The following is a 22485-nucleotide window of genomic DNA, read 5'->3' on the forward strand; positions in this document are numbered from 1 at the left end:
AAAACTATCTTGTATCACCACTAGGGGTGCAACTTTCATTATGTATAGAAATGTTTTTAATTGGCTATCCAAACCTTAAGAAATGTTAATGTGTTCTTCAGAATGAAATGCTGTAACTAAAAAGCGTCAACCACACCATGTGGGTCTTTTTAGAATCCCTGTTTCTTTTTCAAAAATGAAAACCCAACTATCCACTAAACAAGTCTTAGCCAATGGAGTTTTGCAAGTTTTCTAACATTGATTTCTGCATTATACCTTCTACAGAAGGTTCCCAAACTGGATGGGGGTCAATGCTGTGGAACATATAATTCATCTATTTCGCTCAAGAAATATGTGATTGATCTATTTGGCTTTTCTGATTCATAATGTCACTCCCTCCTCTTCCACAGAAAAGAAAAATGCAAAAAACGAGAACATTTATCTCATATTAAAACATGATACCCTCTCTCTAGTCACTGCACTTAAAAGGTCGGTTAATTCTGATTTTATTTTTCTTTCTTCCCAGTCTAGAGTTAAAAATCAGTTCCCTTGATGTTATCAAGTCATCAAATGAAGGTTCTAGAAATAGTTTCCTATTTGTGGAGCCAGAAGGCACACAAAAATGGAAGAGTGCTTGAATCGTCTTTAACGAGCCATTCCATGTGTGAGGAATTCAAGCAAACTTCTGGAAAGCTTAGCTATGAATTTCAGATACTTTCTAACGGGGACTGATTTGAAATCTAAAATGTAAACAAAAAAACAGCCAGAAACAGTGACCGGGCAACAGCAAAGTTCAAATACTTATTCAGCATCAATGCACAGTTGCAGGAGGTCCTGTCTCTAACAGGTTCATTTGTTTCAGGTTACTCATGCTCTTCTCGGTCTAGTTGTCCTGGTTGGCCACTCCGAATGACTCGAAGTCCCACCGGCCCCGACGTCCCGACTGCCAACACCCCGGTGCCGGTCCGCGCACTTACGTGTCGGCACACACACAGGCGAGCACACGTGTCCACGCACACGTGTCCACACACACCCTCCGGCCCGGCTCCGCCCAAGAGGCGGACCGGAGCCAGACGAGCCCGGCTCGGCCTCCGCCAGGTGGGTGGTGCCGGGCGCCGCGGCCCCACCGGCGCTGTCACCGCGGACGCAGTGCCCCGCGTCCCCAGCGCCAACTCCTTGCGGCCACCGAGGTTCCCCGAAATGCCGAGGCCTCACCGGCTCTCATTTCGCGAGGAAGCAACCGCGCCCCTCACGGCAAGGAGGTCACTGGAGCCCAAAATTTAAATGGGGGCAGGGGAAAGAGGAAGGAAAGGGGCCTCCTTTTGACTTTCTGCGTCGCAATTCCTCGCGGGCTGCGGGCAGCCGAATCTGGGCGGGGAGAGGGGGGGCGCTCCCATTTTGAATGCTTTTCTATCCTTTCCTGGAGCGGGGCTCTTTAGCAAGAGGGCAAGCCCCGGAGAACGCCAGGGAGGCGCCCGGCGCAGGCCCGCCACCCGCACCCCGGCCGCGAATCGCCGCGCTAGGTGCCCTGCAGCCGCCTGTGCCGCCGGAGCCGCGGGAAGAGCGGCAGCCGCCCCTTTGGGATCCGCGCGCCGACAGCCGCGCCGGGCGAGATGCGGCGGCCGCGCGGCTGCAGCTCTATGATGCCCTCCTCCCTAGAACCCCGGCCCCCGCCCCGCGCACCTCGGCAGCTGCCGAACCGCAGCTCGGGATTCCGACTGTCACAGCCCCTCTGGCCCGGCTCGGGGTTTCTCGGTTTTCGGCGTCACAATAATAAGGAAGTTTCCCCGCAAGCCTGCGGGCGGCGGAATGCGCTGGGTGAATGACTTTTCACCTGGCCAATGGACGTCATTCTGGGCTGACCGCGCACCAATAGTGACTGCGGTAGCGCGGAATTGAGGCGGGGCGACGCGAGCCGCGGGCGGGAGGCGGGGAGAGGCCCAGGCCGGAGAAGGAGGCGCGGGCGGCCGGAGGTGACAGGACCGCCGACCCAGCAAGGGACAGCGACACTGGCGTGTGAGCTGAGATCGGACTCCAAGACACAGCTTTCGGCAGGAATAAGACTGCTTTTCACTGATGGGGAAGCGAAAGAACTGATGGTCGGTTTATTTAGGTTTGGGTCTGGTTCTTATCTTTGCAGAAATGACCGAAAGCCCTGAGAGCAGGGTTAAAAAAAAGCTAGAGAGTGACAAATGAGGATGAGTGCAGTATTCTGTTTTACTTGCCTTCGGAGGACCATGGGAAGCGCAGAGCTGAAACGTGAGGGATTCGGGGCTGCGCAGTGAGAGAGGCGGGAAGGAGGTCCGCTGCAGCGGAGGGTGCTGCCAGCGCCCTTCTGGGGAGTTGAGAGTCTGAGAGGAGAGCTGTGCTGCAGAAGAAAGGAGAGCTTGAAAAAGCATGAAAAGCAGAGTCACTGAGTATAAGATCTCAAATCATAATCTGAACCTGTGGCCTAAAACCCAATAACGGATTTTAAAAAGAAGTTTGTCCTTCTTCACTTTCCCCGGCTTCCTCCCCAAGGTCACGTGTGCTTTTAGACTCTCCCTGGCCCTTATCTGATCTACAGATAATCTTTTGAAGAAAACATTCTCGAAGGTGACTTCATGTGTCAGCCCTCCTTAAATCTGAAATGCAGATTGAGAAACTAGTGCTTTAGGATGACTGTCCTAGTGGGAGAATTTTTATAACCTGGCATTTGGACCAGAACAGTTCTTTCCAAGGACATTTAAATCACCTCAGGTCTACAATCACCTGGTCTGAGAACCTAACAAATTGACCAAGCAGAAAAAAAGTTTTGAGGAGTGGTGTTGTATCCTGAGGATGAGACAATGTTGGCTTCAAGTGAATCCTCAGTGAAATAAGGCAAACTGTCAAATACCCCTGAGACAAGAAAGATAAGTAGCATCTCAGTTATCAAGTAGTTAAGATCATCTAAGATAACAATGCAAACCTTTTAAATTTGATTTCACATTGGCTATGTTTAAAAACCCTGGGGACAAGAATAATAGAATTCACTTGTGCTCCAGATGTGTGGCAGTTTCACAAAAGATCAGTCTATTACAATAGACCCAGTCTAGAGATAGTGTCACCAAAAAAAAAAAAAAAAAAAAAAAAAAACTGAGGAAATGGTCAAAGAGGAGTCATGGTAGAAAGAAGGGTGAAAGAGTGAGATCCTATTTTCACATTTCAAATATGAGGTTTGTAATCAATTAGTATTTGGGTTAGTGTATCTGGCCCATGGCTCAGGTGTTTTTCATGTAGAATTTTATCTTGAAAAAAGACTGAGCCAGGTAAAGTACCCAACAACGTTGGAGGCTGAGGCAGGAGGATTGCAAGTTCTAGGCCAGCCTCAAGAATTTAGCAAGACCCTGTCTCAAATTAAAAAATAAAATTTTAAGTAAAATCCCCTGGAATGTGGCTTAGTGTTTAGGCCCCCCTGGGTTCAATCCCCAGTACAAAAAAAGAGATCGATTATCAAAGATTCAACCCTGGGTATGGGGTAGAAGTGATGTCTAAGTAACACACTATGGTACTATAAGCTTCCTTACCAAACAGCCTGCAAGAATCCTGGGAACATACTTCATAGACCAGTGAAAATACCACAGGTTTTGATACCAGGAATTGAATCCAGGGGTACTCTACCACCTAACTATATCTCTAATCACCTCCCACCCTTTTTTGGGGGGACAGGGTCTCACTAAATTCAATTCCTGCCTCATATAGCTGGGATTACAGGTGTGCACCATCGCACCTGGCTCATTTTCTTTTCTTAATTGAACCAATGTAATAGAGCAATTTTCTCAGTAAGTTGGCCCTGCTTTCTTTACCAAAATGGTTTTAAATAGCCCCAGCATCAAAAATAGTCCTAGTAGCATATATTTAAACTGGTTTGAAGAGGGCATGGTTTATTTTTCTTACCATTTCAATAGGTCCATCTTCCATACATTTCTTGGCTGACTTGCCATGTGTTTTTAATTATTTTTTAGTTATAGATGGACACAATACCTTTATTTATTTACTTGTTTTTTATGTGGTGCTGAGGATTGAACTCAATGTCTCAGTGGTAGGCAGCACTCTACCACTGAGCCACAACCCCAGCTCTTGCCATGTGTTTTCTAACAAGCATACTATATATGTGTTGAGCATCTACTATAACATCCCTCCCTGTGGATACATTGGTGAGCAAAACGACACAGTCCCTATTGCCATTAAGGAGTAGGGGAATGCTAACATTAGCCTAATACTTGCATCAAGAAATAGGTAGTTGCTAACCAGGATAAATTTTATGGAAAAAAACCAGACACTTACAAGGCATGGTAGCACACACCTGTAATCCCAGCTACTCAATAGATTGCGCCTGGAGGACCTCAAGTTGGAGACCAGCAAAGGCAATTTATCAGAGACCCCCCCATCTCAAAATAAAAATTTTTAAATAAAAAGGGCTAGGGATGTAGCTCAGTAGTAGAGTGCTTGCCTACCATATTAGAAACCTGAAGTTCCATCCCCAGGACCCAAAAGAAAAACAGACATTCCTGTTAAAAAATGAAAGATTTAATAAATTCTAACTCTTAACTGTTGACATAGTGGAGGGCCCATCTCTATCACTCAGCAGGAGAGGAATCCCCCTGACAAAAGAATGATGCCCAGAGCTGCTCATTTTCACCTGAATGCATGCTGATTTGTTCCATTCTTCACAGCTCACTACTTAAAATGCATGTCTATTTTGAATCCAAGCAAATTTCCAATGGAAATTTGATGATTGTTTTTCTCCCTACTCTGTGTTTATCTTACTTGTCCTGCAAACAAACATTAAACATTCACTTGGTAAACTTAGAAAGTGACAGATGGATTTCTGATATCATAGATGAAACTGATGTGAAAAATAGTCAATCATGACATTCTGACTCTCATATACACTTTTTTTTTGTACTGGGAATTGAACCTAAAGGGCTTTACCATTGAGCTGCAGTTCAAGCCCTTTTTATTTTTCATTTTAAGACAGGGTCTCATTAAGTTGCTTAGAACCTTGATAAATTGCTGAGGTTGGCCTGGAACTTGTGATCCTCCTGCCTTAGCTTCAGGAGGCACCAGGATTACAAGCATGAGCCCCAAACCCTGTACCTGGCTATCATTTGTCACATGCACCATTTGTCAATATGAAACTATTCTCTTTGGATACACTTTTGAAGAATTCTTTTCTTCACCCCTAGGAGAGGAAGGCACTATTCCACAGGTAAAGCAGATGCACCTCGTATGGCTACCTTTCGACAAGGTGTTTCTGAGCCACCTCCCAAAAGAAGTACTGATTTTCAGTCTAGTCAATACTTAAAGGGAAAATCAGCTGTAAAACTTTTTTCACTGTTTTTGTTTGTTAATACAGTCTGTTTAAGAGCTCTACATATAACACTGTTATCTTTTTAAAAACTGTTGTATAACACACAGCTTTAATTTATTAATGTGAAAAATAAAAGAAAAACATCACAATAAATCAATATTACCATCCATCAAAAAATCATTAAATACTGTTGAATAAGTTCCATGTATAGTAGTGCTAGATAAGAAGCATCATATCTGATTACAAAGAGCTTGCAGCCATTAGGATTATTCCTTTATTTTTCTTGAATCTATTTTATAGAGTTTAAGTATATATTATTTTCTTCCTTTTTTTCTTTCTTGTGATTCTCTCCTTTACCCCTCCACATTTTTTTACCTTAAGCCATTTGGATGAAGCACAAGAACCTTACCTTAAATATAAGAAACTCATCACTATATAAGTTAAAATTTATTAATGTTTATAGAATTTGGATGGATGAACATTTTCTGCTTGTCTCTGAAATTCTATTTCATGCAATACAACTTTAGGAAGTGAAAATTTCCATGAAGCTTTCTCTTTTCTAAAGATCCCAAAAATTGCATTCCTGGAAATCCACCAGGTGCCGAACTAACAAAATGAGTTCTTGAGGGTACAAACCAAGAAATCATAAACAAAGCCGAGCATGGTGGTGCACACCTATAATCCCTGCAACTCACAAGGCTGAGGCAGGACTGCAAGTTAGAGAGGCCAGCTTCAGCAATTTAGTGAGACCCTTAAGCAACTTAGCAGACCCTGTCTCAAAATAAAAAACAAAAAGGGCTGGGGTTGTAGGTCAGTGGTAAAGTACTCTTGGGTTCGAACATGGAAAGAGAGAGAGACTAAAGATTAAAATAGAAAGCAAGGACAGTGTTTATTCAAGTACAAAATAGATTTGCAAGTCAGAAGACACTGGATCAGTTAGAAACCAAATAAGTGTTCTATTAAGGGTAAAGAGGACTAGATTTTTAAAGGGATAAAAGGGCAACAATGGGGTAAGGTGCAAGTAGTTTATTTTGAAATTTTTCTATTGGCCCTAATAATTACACATATTGTTTTGAATGATTTAGATTAGTACTGGAGTGTGTTCACACATTAAGCTATACATGATTGGTTGCTAGGAGGCTATCTTGAAGAGATCATCAGTAAGCGGTAAGTTTTAAAACAGCAAGAGACGAGAAGTCCCATGATTAGAAAATGTCGCAATCTGTAGTCTTACAAGCACATTCTTTACAAACAGCATTCTCTATCTGGAGGCAGAATTTTGAGGGACAGACTTTTGCCTGCAAGGCAAACTTCAGCCTGTCAAATATGATCTCTGAGGTTCACAGAGAAATTCTGCTCGCTCTTGACCAAATTGCAGCCATCTTTATTTTTATTTCCACAAGAGAATGCAGCAAAGATCATGTTTGCACTGTGTAGCTGCATGTATCCTTATTTTATATTTTGGTGTTGGGGATTTAACCCAGAGGTACTTTACCACCAAGCTACAGCCTCAGTCCCTTTATTTTTATTTTGAGACAGAGCCTTGCTAACTTACCCAGGCTGACCTAGAACTTGGAATCCTCCTGCCTCAGCCTCCGCTGGAATTATGGGATCACAGGTGTACACCACTGCCCCTGACTATTGTACATATATCATAAATGCCAGAGAGTAGGCAGCTGTTTTATTCTTCTAGAAAGGAAAATCAAAAAAGTGGGAAGAAACTAACTTTGAAGTTTTACTAAATCTGGGTCAAATGAAATTTAAGGAATTTTATTATATCTAAGAAAAGCTAATGTGACTGTGGAACTTCAAGAGGTATATAATGTTATATATAGGTATATAATGTTATATCCCATAACATTAGACAGCTTTATATGCTGTACATAAAATCTGGAAACACAGACCAATGTAATAAATGGTTTGTTGTTATTACACAATATGTGGAATGTGTTGTCCCTTGTAACAATGCATAATTCATATTATAATAGACACGATGTATTATCACAACATCTTCCTCAATCCCAGCAAAAGCAGCTGCAATGTGCTGCCTTGGTAGATTTCTCCCTCTGATTTTTATTGAATAAATGTATACCCTAAGAGAAGTAAGTAATGAAGGAGTTTCACTCTGCAAAATTGATATGTAACAATTTAACATAGTATATGTAATATGCTGAATATAAAAAGGAATAAAATATTTTTTGCTTTTCCAGACTTTGTGGCTACCCTTTACTATAAGAGGAAACTAAAAAACTTGGTATTTAATTTTCCACTGGCCTTCAGCATTTTGGTTTCAGCCTACATGTAAGTAAAAGCCAAATGAAATCTGTCATCATATTTACTCTTAAGCTATTGATTAACAGATTGTTTTGATGTTACAGATACTATCGTTATTGATTCTGTTGATTCAGTTTCCCTCTTTCCATTGACTCTTGAAAGCCTAGAGCAAATTGAGTGGTCTATATAAAATCCTATTGCATTCATCTGAAGAACTAACCTCAAGTTTCATTTTAACGTTCCCATGTCATTTTCCTGTTCTTAGGTATGTAAATAAAAACCAATTTGTTGTTCTCTTTACAGATGCAGTATATATTCACTGTAGAAAATGTAAAATATAAATATATATCTTATACAAATATAAAATATAAATCCATATAAGAAAAAAAGAAAAAAAAATAATCTGTCCTTTCACCAAACACATTTAGTTCTTAATAGTTTAGCATTTCCCAACACAGATATACACAAGTTTTAAAGTAGCTTATTCTATCAGAAAACCATAATGGAAAATGCATATGAATGTGTGTAGTTCTGTTTAGTAACTACAAAAAATAGTATCTTATTCTATACATAATCATGTCTGTTTTCAACATACTTTGAACATCTTCATAGAGTTAGAATTAGATATATTCTACAATGTGTGTGTGTGTGTGTGTGTGTGTGTGTGTGTGTTACTGGGATTTAAACCCAGGGGCACTCTACCACTGAGCTATATCCCCAGCCCTTTTATTTTTATTCTTTTTCATTTTGAGACAGAATCTCTCTAAATTGCTCAAGCCAGCCTCCAACTTGTGATCCTCCTCCTGCCTCAGCCTCCTGAGAAGCTTGGGTTACAGGCATGCATCATCACTCCAGTTTCTGCATCATCATTTTTAATATCTGCATGATACCTGACAAAATGGACATATTATCATTTATTTAATCAATTTGCCCCTGGCACAAGTTAAATTGTTTTCAATTTTGGGCTATTATAAATAATTGTGCAACATAACTAAACAGTGACTATAGCTAAAAATTTGCCCTCAGCCTTGATTATTTCCTCAGAATAAATTCCTAAAAGTGGAATTGCTAGATCAGGCAGGATACAGGCTCAAGGTTTTATAGTTCACAAGTTTAACTAATAAAATGTTTTGTAGCAGCCAAACACACCTAATATCTAAATGGCTTCTGTCTTACTTCCTAACCAGTAAATCCTAAAAATATTTTGTAATAATTTTGTAAATTACCTGAAGTTTTACTGAAATATATGAACATAAACAAAAATAAAATAAATGAGATATCCCAGTAAAGAGCAACATGCACATATATAAACATTAGCTAAGGTAAAATGTTTCTAAATATTCATTTCAAAAATTACCTCAGTGCCTAAAAATTTATGATTGGATTGTTAGTTCTTTGCCAAAATTCTGTTTTATGTCATGTGTTTTCCCTAACCCTCCCACATACCTGCCAAAAATAAAGGTTCCAGAAAGGAAGTTCTGAACAAACTCAAACTGTTGTTAATCATTTTGATCTTCAGTACACTTGTACAAGCCAATAACAATGAGTTGATGGTTCACCAAGTTCCCTAGCAAAATGAAAAGCAGACAGTGTCAGAATTTGTGTTATCCAATACTATAAATAATGAAATAATAAAATAAAAATAATTTATGTCAACAGTGACAATGATTGCCAAAGTAGTTTTCTTCCCTTTGTGTATGTATGTGTGTGTGTGTGGTGCTGGGGTTGAACCCCAGGGTCAAGTCCTACTAGACAAAAACTACCACTGACCTATATCCCTAGCCCCAGAGAAGGCATTTTATCAATTTCTTAAAAAGCAAATATAGTGTTGTAATTTATAACATACTTTGTGGTCCAATCATCTTTGCTATCAATCACCTTGCTATGTACACCCTAACAAGGTAAAACACCTTACTGGTCAACTGTAAAAGGGACATATACTTTGAGTTCTCTTGTAGCCTTCTATGTTGTGAATGTTTGTGTCCCTTCCCCCATTCCTATGTTGAAAGTCTTCCAGGGTGATGGTATTAAAAAGATGAGATGTTTAGTAAATGAATTGGTCATTAGAGCAGAGCCCTTAAGACTTGCATTATAAAAGAGATGTGAGAAGCTGGATCCAGTGGTACATGCCTGTAATCCCAGCAGCTAGGGAGGCTGAGGCAAGAAGATCATGAGTTCAAAGTCAGCCTCAGCAACTTATGGAGGCACTAAGTAATTCAGTGAGACCCTGTCTCTAATAAAATATAAAAAAGGCCTGGGGATGTGGCTCAGCACCCCAGGGTTCAATCCCCAGTACCAAAATAAACAAAAGAGATTCGAGAAAGCTAGTTGTCCCCTCTCAATATGGAAGAGCACAGCAAGAAGTCACCATCTGTGAACTATGCCTCACCAGACACCATATCTGCCAGGTCCTTGATCTTCAACTTCATAGCCTACAGAACTATGAGAAGGAAATTTCTATTTATAAACTTCCCAGTCTACGATATTTTTTGTCACAGCAGCCTAAGCACACTGAATTGTACTATTCCATCCAAGTTCTTGCCAGCTCCCTTTTGGACTAACTGGGAAAAAAGTTGAAGGTATTTGTCTTAAGTTCATTTTCTTCTGCTAAAACAGAATACCCCAGAGTGGGTAATTTATGGTGGACAGAAAATTATTAGTTCACAACCCTGGAGGCTGGGAAGTCCAATATCAAGAGCGCTGGCATCTGGCCAGGACCTTCTTGGCTGTTATTACATGGCAGAAAGGCAAAAAGAAAGGAACTCTGCACCTTCACAAGACAGAAGAGCAAAGAGGCAAAAGGAGGCCCAAATCCACCCTTTTTTAATAGCATTTATGCCACCCATAAGGGTGAAGCCCTTGTGGTCTAATCACCTCTTAAAGATCCCACCTCAATACTGTTACATTTGGCAGTATTTCAACATGAGATTTGGAGAAAAAAAGCATTCAGACCATAGAACCACATAATTGTCAGCCTAGAACCAGTTAAAATGATTTGCCTAACACCTGGAATGGAGCATGAACCCTGTGCATTATTAACTCTGTATTCTCATAAATTTTGCTGATATTTCTGAGGGTAAATGACTTAGAATGTGTGATCAGTTGGATGGTTTCCCTTCAATTCCTATAATCTCAGAATGTGAACCTATTTGGAAATAGGGTCTTTACAGACATAATTAGTTAAGATAAGTGATGCATCTACAAACCAAAGAACACCAAGCCACCACTAGACGCTAGGAAAGAGACGTGAAACGTTCTGCAAGAGCCTTCAGCAGAAGACAACATTGCTGACACTTTGATGATGGACTTGTAGCCACTAGAATTGTGAAATACTACACTTCTGTTGTTTTAGCCACCTAGATTGTGGTCCTTTGATATAGCAGCCCTAGAAAACTAGTATAGAAAGTGAGGGGGCTGGGGAGATAGCTCAGTCGGTAGAGTGCTTGCCTTGTAAGCACAAGGCCCTGGGTTCGATCCCCAGCACCCCAAAAAAACAAAAAGAAAAAAAAAAAAGAAAGTGAGAATAATGCTACAAAACCGGGTGCGGTGGTGCACGCCTATAATCCCAGTGACTCAGCAGGCTGAGGCAGGAGAACTGCAAGTTCGAGGACAATTTAGTGAGGGCCTAAGAAACTTAGTGAGACCTTGTCTCAAAATAAACAATAAAAAGGGATAGGGATGTAGCCCAGTGGTAAAGCATCCCTGGGTTTAATCTCCAGCACAATAAAAAAAAAAAAAAGGGGGGATGATGTTACAAAAAGTATCTATCATAGGCTTTAATGTAGAGCAGCTGTAGCATCTGTCACCAGGTTAATTGCCAGACTTGACTGACTACTCTGGCATCCTAGTCCAGAGTTCCCTTCTCTGAGAGCGCCATCTGTGTTCTTCACAAGGTGTCGACTCAATCAAAGAGAATTGTTTCCAAACTGACGAGGTCTATTTATAGTCAGGATATGCTCCCTAGCTAAAGCTTTCCATGGAGCACTGACATCCCTTCACAAGCAAATATAGGTTAGCAAATCAGTTTTATGAAGTGCTTTCTCTCCGCCTGATATTTTGTCATAGTATTGGTCAAATAAGATCTTCATACCTGTTTTACTCAAAAAGCATATAAATTTATAAGACTAACCTTCTGTAAGTCTTGACCTTAATGAAACTGTAATCATTTCAAAGACAAGTCATTATATTTCCTTGATATTGCAGCAGAGTGGAAAGCCTTTCTGATTTAAAATAGTAGAAGCTGAAAAAAATATTTACGATTATTTTACTTTCTTATTAAAGCAAGACTGAACATTAAGGTAAAACTTCATTTCTGTGATGAGGACCCAGACAAATCAATCAGACTCATAGGAAACTAATCAAGTGCAGACTTAGCCCATTGCCTTTTTATATTAAAAGGAAATTTTGACATGATACACTTTTATTTTTAAAAAGCTTCAATATTCATAAATCAAATAGTAAAGTCCATAAAATGAAAATGTAGTAACAAAGTATTTATTTCCATCAACTAGTACATGTCATCAATAAACAGCTTATTGTTTTTATTAAAACTTCAATATTACATTGTAAAACAAAATGCATAAGTCATTTGGAAGTATTAAAGACCCAAAATAGCCAAAGCAACTCTAAAAAAACAAACAAAAAAAATTGCTGGAGACACCATAATACCTGACTTCAAATTATGCTTCAGAGCTACAGTTTAAAAAATAAAACTGCATGGGACTGGCATAAAAACAGATATATAGACCAATGGAATAGAATAGAAGATACAGATAAATCCACACAGTTATAGTCATCTGATCCTTGACAAAGATGCCAAAAACATTTGGGTGAAAAAAGAGCCTGTTTAACAAATGGTGCTGGAAAAACTGGTACATGAAGAAGAAAGAGACTATATCCCTATCTTATCCTGCACAAAATTCAACTCAAAATGGATAAAAGACCCAGGAATTAAACCAGCAACTTTGCAACCCCTAGAAGAAAAAACATAGGACCAATATTCCAATATATAGGTACTGGCAAGGACTTCCTCAATAGTACTCCTAGAACTCAGGAAATAATAACAAGAGTTAATAAATGGGAGTGATAACAAATTTAAAAAACTTCTGCACAGAAAAAGAAACAAAAGCATGAAAAGAGAGTCTATGAAATGGGAGAAAATCTTTGCCAGCTACTCTTCAGACAGAAAATATCCAAAATATACAAAGAACTCAAAAAATTTACCATGAAAAATCCAAATAACCCAATCAATAAATGGGCAAATGAACTAAACAGAAATGTCTCAAAAGAAGAACTACAAATGGCCAATAAATATACAAAAGAAAAGTTTCAATATTTTTAGCAATTGGGGAAATGAAAATCAAGACTACATTGAGATTTCATCTCCATTAAGAATGGCCGTCATCAAGAATATGAAAAATAATTAAAATAAATAAAAGGAATACTTTACTGTTGGTAGAATGGTAAATTAGTACAACCACAATGGAAATTAGTACAATGATTTCGCAAAAGACTAGGCATGGAACCAACATATGACCCAGCTACACCACTCCTTGGTGTCTATCCTAAAAAATTAAAGATATCATACTGTGGTGATGCATACATATTCCTGTTTATAGCAGAATGATTCGCAATAGCCAAATTATGGAAGCAACCTAGGTGTCCATTGACAGATGAACAAAGAAGATGTGATATATATGCACAATGAGGTTTCATTTTGCCATAAAGAATGATAGTATGCCATTTGAAGGAAAATGGATGGAACTTGAGATCATGTTAAATGAAATAAGTCAAACTCCAAGTTAAAGATCATATGTTTTCTCTCATATGTGGAAGTTAGGAAAAAGGGAAAGAAAGGTGGGGATGGGGAAATCTCATGAAAATGGAAAAGAGATTAATAGAGGAAAGAGTCCAGGGGAGGGAGGAGGGAGGGAAAAGGGAACTTGTGGGGAATGATTTTATTAACCAGGTTGTTATATTGTGTGCACGTATGAATGAATATATAACAACAAATTCCATTACTATATTTAGTTTTAAAGCACCAATAGAAATATGGGGAAACCAGGCACTGTGGCACATGCCTGTAATACCAATGACTTGGGAGCCTGAGGCAGGAGGATCACAAGCCAGCTTCAACAACTTAGTGAGGCCCTAAGCAACTCAGTAAGACCCTGTCTCTGAATAACATACAAAAAATGGCTGGGGATGTGGCTCAATGTTAAGTGCCCCTGAGTTCAATCCCTGGTACAAAAAAATAAAATTTAATTTAAAAATTATGTGTACATACACACACACACACACATACATACATACATATGGGGGGAAATGGAAACTTTTAAGTTGCTTGAGTAGCTGGTTAGATACTAACATCCTTTACTGAGGTGAAGATGGGAAAAGGAACAAGTTTAGAATATAAATCAAGAGCTGCTATAGAAGAGTCCACAGACATTGGACATCTGCCGAATTTTCTGCACCCAGGCCACCTGAAGAACAAAGAGAACTTTATCGAGTTGTACTTGTTGCACAGAAACTGGCATGGCATGGGTGAGAGGCCAGTGAGACTGAGGAGAGAACAGGAGTTTCCACTTAGGACTCAACCTAAAGCTCTCCTGGCCCGCGGGGATGACTTCATAGCCTTTGTATGTGACCCTCCTGCCTAATATTCTTTGTCCATCAACACTGTCAGTGGAACCCTGATTCTATTGCAATTAAAAGTTTGACTTCTAAGACTTGAGAAGCAGGATCACAGTTTCTGAACATAAACTGAGGAGGGCCTTCACTATGACAACTAGACCCTTTATAAGGGAAAATGAGACATTTTGGCTACTCTGGTTGAAAAATCTATATATGTATGTATATATACATATCAAGTGTGTTCTCTGAAAGTGTTAGGTTCTTGAAGAAGCATCTGTGACTAAACTTTGCTTACAAGTCTACACCCAGCATGTTAGCACACATCCTGAGGTAGCAGACAGTACTGAATTAATGGATACAAATTGAATTGGGTTTGATGACAATCAAGTCACATCCCCATCATTCAGCTCTTACAAAAGAGGATTCAGTAAATTTAAATTAAATATTAAATATACATGGGTTACAGTTACAAAAGGCATGTTTTTTTTCAAATTTATGCATGAAATAATGGTGATAGCTTCATGTCTTCTTCATGTCTTCTACATATATGAGCCTTGTGTAAATCAAAGAATACTTTTACAGATGTTCAATATAAAGAATGTCTGATGCTGTAAACAGGTACTTCAGGAAGGAAATAGTCCTGAGAATTTCACTATAGATGACGACTCAGTTTTTGCGAGTTGTCTTTTAAAGGCACTATAGACTTTTATCACTGGCTTTTATTAGACAGCAAAGCAAATAAGAAAGCAAATGATATCATCGCTCTGTCAGCTGTTGATACTTGTCAGGTCTGACAGGCTAAGGAGGAGCAAAGCAACATTGAAACCAAATTGGTATTCAGTTTCTAACCTCTAAGGGCAAAACAGTTTTGAGCATGACATTAACCTGCTATGTGCATATCCCAACTCTACTACATTATGGAATATTCTTTGTATAAAAAGGAAAAACTCCATATAGAAGGATTTGGAAATTTATGTTTGCTAGTGTTCCAACAAAAACTATCAGATTCAATACTTTTCAATAGGAAATTGGCATCTAGTGTCTTTACTATTTTGAAAGACTTTTCAAAAACTGGCATGGCTATCATTGAAAAATCAGAAATTTGATCAAGGAGACTTCAGACTCAGTTAAATATATCTAGAACTGAAATATTATATCTTGTCTGAGTGAGATTTTTAAAAACACATTGTAGAGTGACCAAGCAAAACATTTTTTCTAATTCTGAAAGTATTAAAAATAATTATTAATTTCATGTGATCCAGCAATTCCACTGGGGTATTGAAAGCAGAATTGAAAGCAGTGTGTTTCGAAGAGATATTTTTTGTTTTTCTTTTGTTTTGGGTACCAAGGATTGAACCCAGGGGCGCTTAACCACTGAGTCACATCGCCAACCTTTTTAAATTTCTATTTAGAGATAGGGTCTCACTAAAATGCTAGGGCCTCACTAAGTTGCTGAGGCTGGCTTGAAGTTGCAATCCTCCTGCCTCAGCCTCCTGAGCTGCTGGTACTGCAAGCTATCTCCACTGTGTCCAACTCAAAGAGATGTTTGTATATCCATATGTATAGCAGCATAACTCATAATGACCAAAAGGTGGAAGCAACCCAAGTTGACTAAACAGAATGAGGTATATACATACACTGGAATTTTATTCACTCTTTGAAAGGTAGCATCCAATACATGCTACCACATGGCTAAACCTTGAGTCGTTATGCTAAGAGAAATTAGTCAATCACAGGGAAAATACTGTCTAATTCCATTCTATGGAATACCTAAAGTAGATAAACTTATGAAGATAGAATAGAATGGTGATTGCCAGAGCTAGAGGAAGAATAGCATGGGCAGTTGCTATTCAATGAGTACAGTTTTAATTATGCCCGATGAAAGGATCCTGGAGATGGATGCTGGTGATGGTCACATAATAGGAGTGTCCTTAAAACACTTTAAAATGGTTAAGGTGGTAAGTTTTAGGTTGCTTTTATTTTACCACAATTTAAAAAATAATAAAGAAATAGTGATGTAGATGTAAGACATCTGTAATATTAGCTATTTTATAAACCATTCTCTCAGTGAGTTAAAACATGTACTTTTCTGCACTATCCCTATCTGAACCCAGGCCTTCACCGGCACTAGGCCAACACTCTGCTACTGAGCTACATTGCCAGCCCAATGTCAGCAATATTATAATAATCTGCCAGCATACAGCATTTAAGATTTGGATGCTTGTTATAACACTGTCTTCTGAAAGTCTGGCATAGTGGGCTTTAGCTAATGGTAAGCCAGGTTGAGACAAGAGTGGTTGCCTGAAAGCAAATACAGTTTCTATGTGTCCATAGAATCATTTCACCTAGAATGAGAAAAAAAATGGGCCACTCCTCCTTTGCTGACCAGTCCCTATGGAATTCTGTTCAGCTATAGGAACACCTTTCAGAAAAACTGTGGCTAGGTTGAAACAGGTCCTAGAGGCACAATTAGGAGACAAAAAGGACCTGAGAAAGATTTTGTGAAAAAATAACTAAAGGACAACAGACGAGCTGCAATGAAAAGGGTTAATTCATTTCTTCTGGCAGGGAAGACTAGAAATAAGATTAAAAGGTGGAAGCTACACAGGCAGGATTTGGATTAGTAGAACTTTCTGACAGTTTCCGTAGCATTTTCTCAGTATCCCTCTTGCAGAACTTTCCATTTTCATCTTCAACTGAAATTACTACCAGGAATTACCTCAACATCCAACTAGCACATATGGGGCTCTGGAATATTTGTTGAGTGAATTAAAGAGTACAAAAATGATTAAACAAAAGCCTGCCAACACTAGTTAAAGACAACTGAGCTGTCCCATGGGAGAAGGTATTCAAACACTGGCTAGTTAACTACTTGGCGGAGATGTTCGCAACAGAGTCAAATTTTGTTTTCTTGGTTGGAGTGGATGACTTTTTAGAGGCCTTTCAAGTTCTGAAAAATCTATGGTTTCATTGCTTAGGTTTAAGTTTTGGTTTTTCCCACTTAGCAATGTGGCATTAGGTAAAGTCACTTACCTTCTTTATTCAAATGGAATTGTTATATAAACCCTTCCTGCTACATAAGTTTTTTTGTTTGTTTGTTTTTTGTTTTGCAGTTCTAGGGATTGAACCCAGGGCTTGTGCTTGACAGGCAAGTACTCTATGAACTGAGCTATATCCCCAGCACAACATAAGTTCTTTGGGGGGATCAAAATAACATTTTAATATAAACAACAACAAAAAAAAACAAGAAGCCTAACAAGAAGCCCTATCTTGATGTCAAGAAGTCATGCGTGAACTTTAAGAGAAAAAGCCCTGGGGAGGATGAGGGAATGCCTGAACTGGGAAGAACCAGAAGCCAAGGGACTGGCTCTGTTGTAAGGCTCGCCCCTGAGCAGGTAGGGAATGTTAACAACCCCAAATACTGTGTGTTCAGGGCCATAACAATTTCAGGCTCTATGAGGGTCCGAGTCCTACCTGTGAAAGTTCAGTTCCTCAAAGACAGCGATACCTCCAGAATATATTCGTATATTCTCAGACATTGCCTAGGACAGGCAGTGGCAGGACCTAGATTGGGTTGAGGTCTCAGTCAAATGGATAGATTCAGGTTATCAGGAACACCTAAGGAGACACAGATGCAGTAGTGCTGACTGTAATCCCAGAGACTCTGGAGGCCAAGGCAAGAGCATTCCAAGTTCAAGGCCAGCCTCAGCAACTTAGCAAGGCCCTAAGCAACTTAGTGAGATCCTGTCTCAAAATTAAAAACTAATAAGGGTTGGGCACATAGCTCAGAGGTAGAATGCCCCTGGATCCAATCCCCAGAACCCTCCCCCAACAAAAAAAAAAAAAAAAAGAAAGAAAGAAAAAGAAAATGAGACAGAGACCAGGGATATACACCAACATAGTAGGAGACAGAGGAAGTTTCTACTTAGGTCTTTCAGATTCTAGACTTAAAACATTAAAATTAATACCAGGCCCCAACTGACAGGTGCTACAGTTATACTGCCTGCCTTGGTCAGAATAGGCTCTTCATATGCCCGAGGTTAAACCTGTGGGAAGAAATCATCATGGTTTGTAAGTGAATCCAGGGGGAACAAACCTGAACTAGGAAAATACTCCACAACTTATAAAGGGTTTTTTTTTTTTTTAAATACAGGTGTGGGGGGGGGGTTGTTTGTTTTTTGCGGTGCTGGGGATTGAACCCAGGGCCTTGTGCATGCGAGGCAGGCACTCTACCAACTGAGCCATATCCCCAGTCCATTTGTTTTGTTTTTTTGGTGCTAGGCGTCCAACTCAGGGTCTAGCACATGCCTAGTAGGTGCAGTACCCCTGAGCTATGCCCCCAGTCCAAGTATATATATATAATAGCTTTCTGATTAGAAAGCTGCTTCTGGAGTCAGACTGCATGGGATTGAATCAGACTTGCCACTTAACATTGAGACTTGCCTTTCTGCACCCCCTATTTCTTCAAATATAAAATATTATGGTAGTACTTGGAGGGAAGTTTGAGGTAAATGAGATAATATGAAGCACTTAGAATTATATCTAGCATATAAATAGCTCCCAATAAATATTAGCAGTTACGATTTTTTTTTTTTTCGAGATAGGATCTTGCTATATTGTCTAGGCTGGCTGGGACCTCCAGGACTCAAGTGATTCTCCCACTTTGGTCTCTCAAGTAGCTAAGCTGAGCTACAGGCACACACCACCCTGCCTGGTTCAGCAGTTACAGATTTTGACTAGAATTCAGTGATCCATTTTGACTTATATACTTAGTTTTCTCTGCTCAATGAACTGTACTTCAATTATGTCTTGGTTTTCTTCACCTGTATCAGTGGTTCTAACCAGAAGTAACTTTGTCCCCAATTTTGCATTGTTTGGAGACATTGTTGGTTATCACAAGTTGGTGGGGAAGGTGCTAGTGGCATCTAATGAGAAAGGTTAAAGATGCTTCCAAACATCATCTGATTCACATGTCAGTACCCCTGCAACAAATGTCCCTAAATGTCATTAGTGCTGAGGTTGAAAAATCCTGATCTAGACCCATTTCTAATAACCAGCAGGATTTCATCTTTTGCAACTCTGAACAAATAGGATGGCACATTCTTCTTCCCTCACTTTCCAGGGCCCTAATACTCTGAAAAGATGAAGTGTGTACATAGAGCTGTAACCTCAGTGTACACTGTCACAAGGAGTCTTCCTACCCTTGTCCCCTCTTCTGTATTCTGGAGTTGGGGGTGTGATGAGATTTATACATTCTGAATGCAGTAGGCCACTTTGATTCTTCCTCAGTATTGCCCAGTTGCTTTCAGAGTTACAATTTTCAAATGGTTATTGATTGATGGGGGTGGGGGAGGGGGAGTGGAGGTGGGTGGGGCCAAGGAAGCCTGCAATCTGGCTGCAGATAGACAGCAGTGCAAGCACATTCCAGCCAAGGCAGAGAGGGAGGGTGAAGGGTGGTGATAGCCATCTTTAATAGGGAAGGGTCATTTTGTTTCTGGCAACATAATTTGGGTGGTTTGTCAGCTGTGCTCATTTTTTCAGTTGTGTTTTGTTTCTTCACAAATGATGAAAACACTTTTTAGATCCTGGCCATCTTTTTTCATCTTTTCTGGAACATCACAGGTCTTTTCACCAATGGCTAGGAAAGGAAAAGCTGTCAGGGCTGCCAGCCAGGTGCTGTTTAAAATCATTAATTTTTCTTTACTCCTTCTGCTGATTCATTTTGGAAAGGACAGATAAAGGCAGGGGAATCTCCACTGGAATTCTCAGTGAAGCTGTAGGAAAATTTGACTTTTCACAGATTAACTCTTAGAGAAATTTAGAATGAGATTTCAAAGAGCGAAAGAGATGAGGGGGATGAAGGGATGCACTGAAGAGTTTGGTTTCACTATCCTATCATCCTACCGCAGAATTTCAGAAGTCAGAGTTGGCAAACATTCCATGGCTCAAGGGTTCTCAGTGACACTGCCCAGCAGCAGTATGAATAGTTATATTGTGCCAATTTCTAATTTCAGATTTAAGCTACTCAGCTAAAATGGCATGTAATCAAGAAATTAAGCTTCATAATAACTGGAATAGTGGCTACATTTTAAACCTGATGAGCTTTATGTGCCACGTGCACATAAGAATGTTTTTTAATGGCTGATGAGTAAGTTAAATATTCATTTTCTTCTCCAAATGGCTATGGATTTTCTTTTTCTCAGTGAACACTGATCTTGAATACACTCAGATGTTGAAACCCAGCTGTTTCTCTTTGTGAGCAAAAAAGCAGTTTTAATTAGTTTTTATAACATATACATGTGTTTTCCTCTAGAAAAGTGCAGCACTCAAAAAAATTTTAATTAAAATCCAGTGAATGCTTTTTCCTCTTTTTTTCTAGCTATACAATCTTGTTCCATCATTTCTGCATCTGATACACAAGAGGGACCTCCAAAATATGGTTTTTCAGATAACAAAATCAGATTTACCAAATTTTCATGAATCTATGAATTTTGAGTTTGTGATTAAAATCTCCCCATTTATGTAACTTTAATTATGGGCTTCATGAAGAGAAAGACTGCAATTATATTCATTTTACATATTGATAAAATGATTTTGTTAGACGATGGCCCAAAGCCACACACATTTTGTCAACTGCCACCAAACGAACAAAGGTCATAAAAATTTCTGGATACTTACTTCTTAGTAGAATATAATTGATATTACCAGTAAAATTACATTGTCAAAATTGATTATTTTTTCTATCATATTTTCTATGTTGAGTATATCTAATTGAAAAGTCAAAACCTTTTAACACATTGTTAGAAGTATTAGTTAGGGTTACCAGAATAAAGTACCACAAAGGGAGTGGCTCAACCAACAACAATTTGTTTTCTCATGATTCTGTAGGCCAGAAGTCTGAGATCAAGGTGTTGGCAGGATTGCTTTCTTCTGAGGCCTCTCTTCTTGGAGTGTAGGTGACCATCTTCTCCCTGTGACTTCACACGCTCTTCCCTCTGTATATGTCTGGGTCCTAATTTTTTCTCCATGTAAGGACACCAGTCATATTGTTTTAGGGTCTACTCTAATGATTGTAATTTAATTACCTCTTTAAAGACCCCATGTCCAAATATAGTCACATTCTGAGACACTGGGGGTTAAGACTTCAATATACAAATTTTGTTCAGAAAATCCCAAATGGTAACTATTAAGAATGGCACATGTTTGGCTCAACAAATCTTACAAACCTGAGGGTATCAAAGGTCTCCCAGCAGGTGCTGGGGCTCTGGCTCAGTGGCAGAGTGTTTACCTAACACGTGTGAGGCACTGGGTTCAATCCTTAACACCACATAAAAATAAATAAAGGTATGCTGTCCATGTACAACTACACACACACACACACACACACACACACACACACACACACAGACCTCCCAGGAATAATGAACATTAAACACATGCTAGTGTAAAGGCCATAATTAGGCATTCCTAAGGCTTTGTACCTAGGCCCTCCAGTTTGCACACCAAGTTCATCCTTTCCGGATCTAGGAAAAAACAAAAGGGTGAATGAGAATTCAGAAGAAATCCTTGGAAATATTCTCAATCCAAGGCCAGTTTCTTCTTTTGCTACTTAGTTTAGAGGCTTGTATGTTCAAAGACCACAAAAGACTATCATTGCTTTAATACATGGACCTTTCCACTTACCAATAGGGACATTGCTCTTCATTAATTTGTCTGCATCTATTTATCCCCACAGGTGACTTGTTTACTAGTCATGATACTTGTTGGGGGTGGTTCTGAACCAAGGAAACAGATTCAGGGTTTGGCAGGTGGAAGAAGATTGGAGACATGGTGGGAATATTGGTTATCCTTTATTTGGAGGATTAGCCAGCCCCCAGCTTCATCTTCGGCCAGTCAGTTCCATTTTAGCTCCCCCTTAGCCCATTTCCATAGGATCTTTTTATATGCAGGTCAAAGAAGGCATACCACCAACAGATTACATAAGGGGCACATGCTCACAAGTTAATATTTATGACCTCGAGTCTATATGAGTGTTTCACAGTGTTTCTGGTCTTAACTAACCATAACATAGTTGGTTCCCAGCCCTGGCTACACACCAAAAACATACCTGGAAGTCTTCGCAAAGAAGCCTAACTACAGCCATTTTGGGTCCTGCCCCAACAATACTTAACAATACTTAATTTCCCTAAGGCTGGTCTTATCTTTTTTCTTTTTTTTTTTTTTTTCTTTTTGGAAGGGGTGTACGGGGTTGAACTCAGGGGCAC

The 22485-nt window shown here is 39.5% G+C and overlaps 1 protein-coding gene and 1 long non-coding RNA gene across 7 annotated transcripts in view; one reads left to right on the forward strand and one right to left on the reverse strand.

The window, feature by feature from the left end:
* Herc3 (HECT and RLD domain containing E3 ubiquitin protein ligase 3) overlaps positions 1 to 1784 on the reverse strand; it is a 116050-nt gene extending 114266 nt beyond the window's left edge. Inside the window, exon 1 of one of the 5 annotated variants that reach the window (XR_007110427.1) lies at positions 1663 to 1778. The gene's annotated coding sequence lies outside the window, so the exon portion shown is untranslated. Of the gene's footprint in view, positions 1 to 1662 lie in introns of all 5 variants that reach the window. The other 4 variants (XM_047565678.1, XM_047565680.1, XM_047565679.1 and 1 more) reach the window with 4 other exon arrangements.
* On the forward strand, positions 1102 to 9237 carry LOC124994042 (uncharacterized). 2 transcript variants are annotated; one of them, XR_007110428.1, is made up of 4 exons: positions 1102 to 2078; positions 7525 to 7615; positions 7693 to 7853; positions 8345 to 9237. It is a non-coding gene; the product is annotated as an uncharacterized LOC124994042 (long non-coding RNA). The 2 variants fall into 2 exon arrangements; XR_007110429.1 differs by lacking the exon at positions 7693 to 7853.
* The last annotated feature ends 13248 nt before the right edge of the window (positions 9238 to 22485 follow it).

The sequence above is a fragment of the Sciurus carolinensis genome, chromosome 10 (genome assembly GCF_902686445.1).
Source record: "Sciurus carolinensis chromosome 10, mSciCar1.2, whole genome shotgun sequence".
NCBI classification, from domain to species: Eukaryota; Metazoa; Chordata; class Mammalia; order Rodentia; family Sciuridae; genus Sciurus; species Sciurus carolinensis.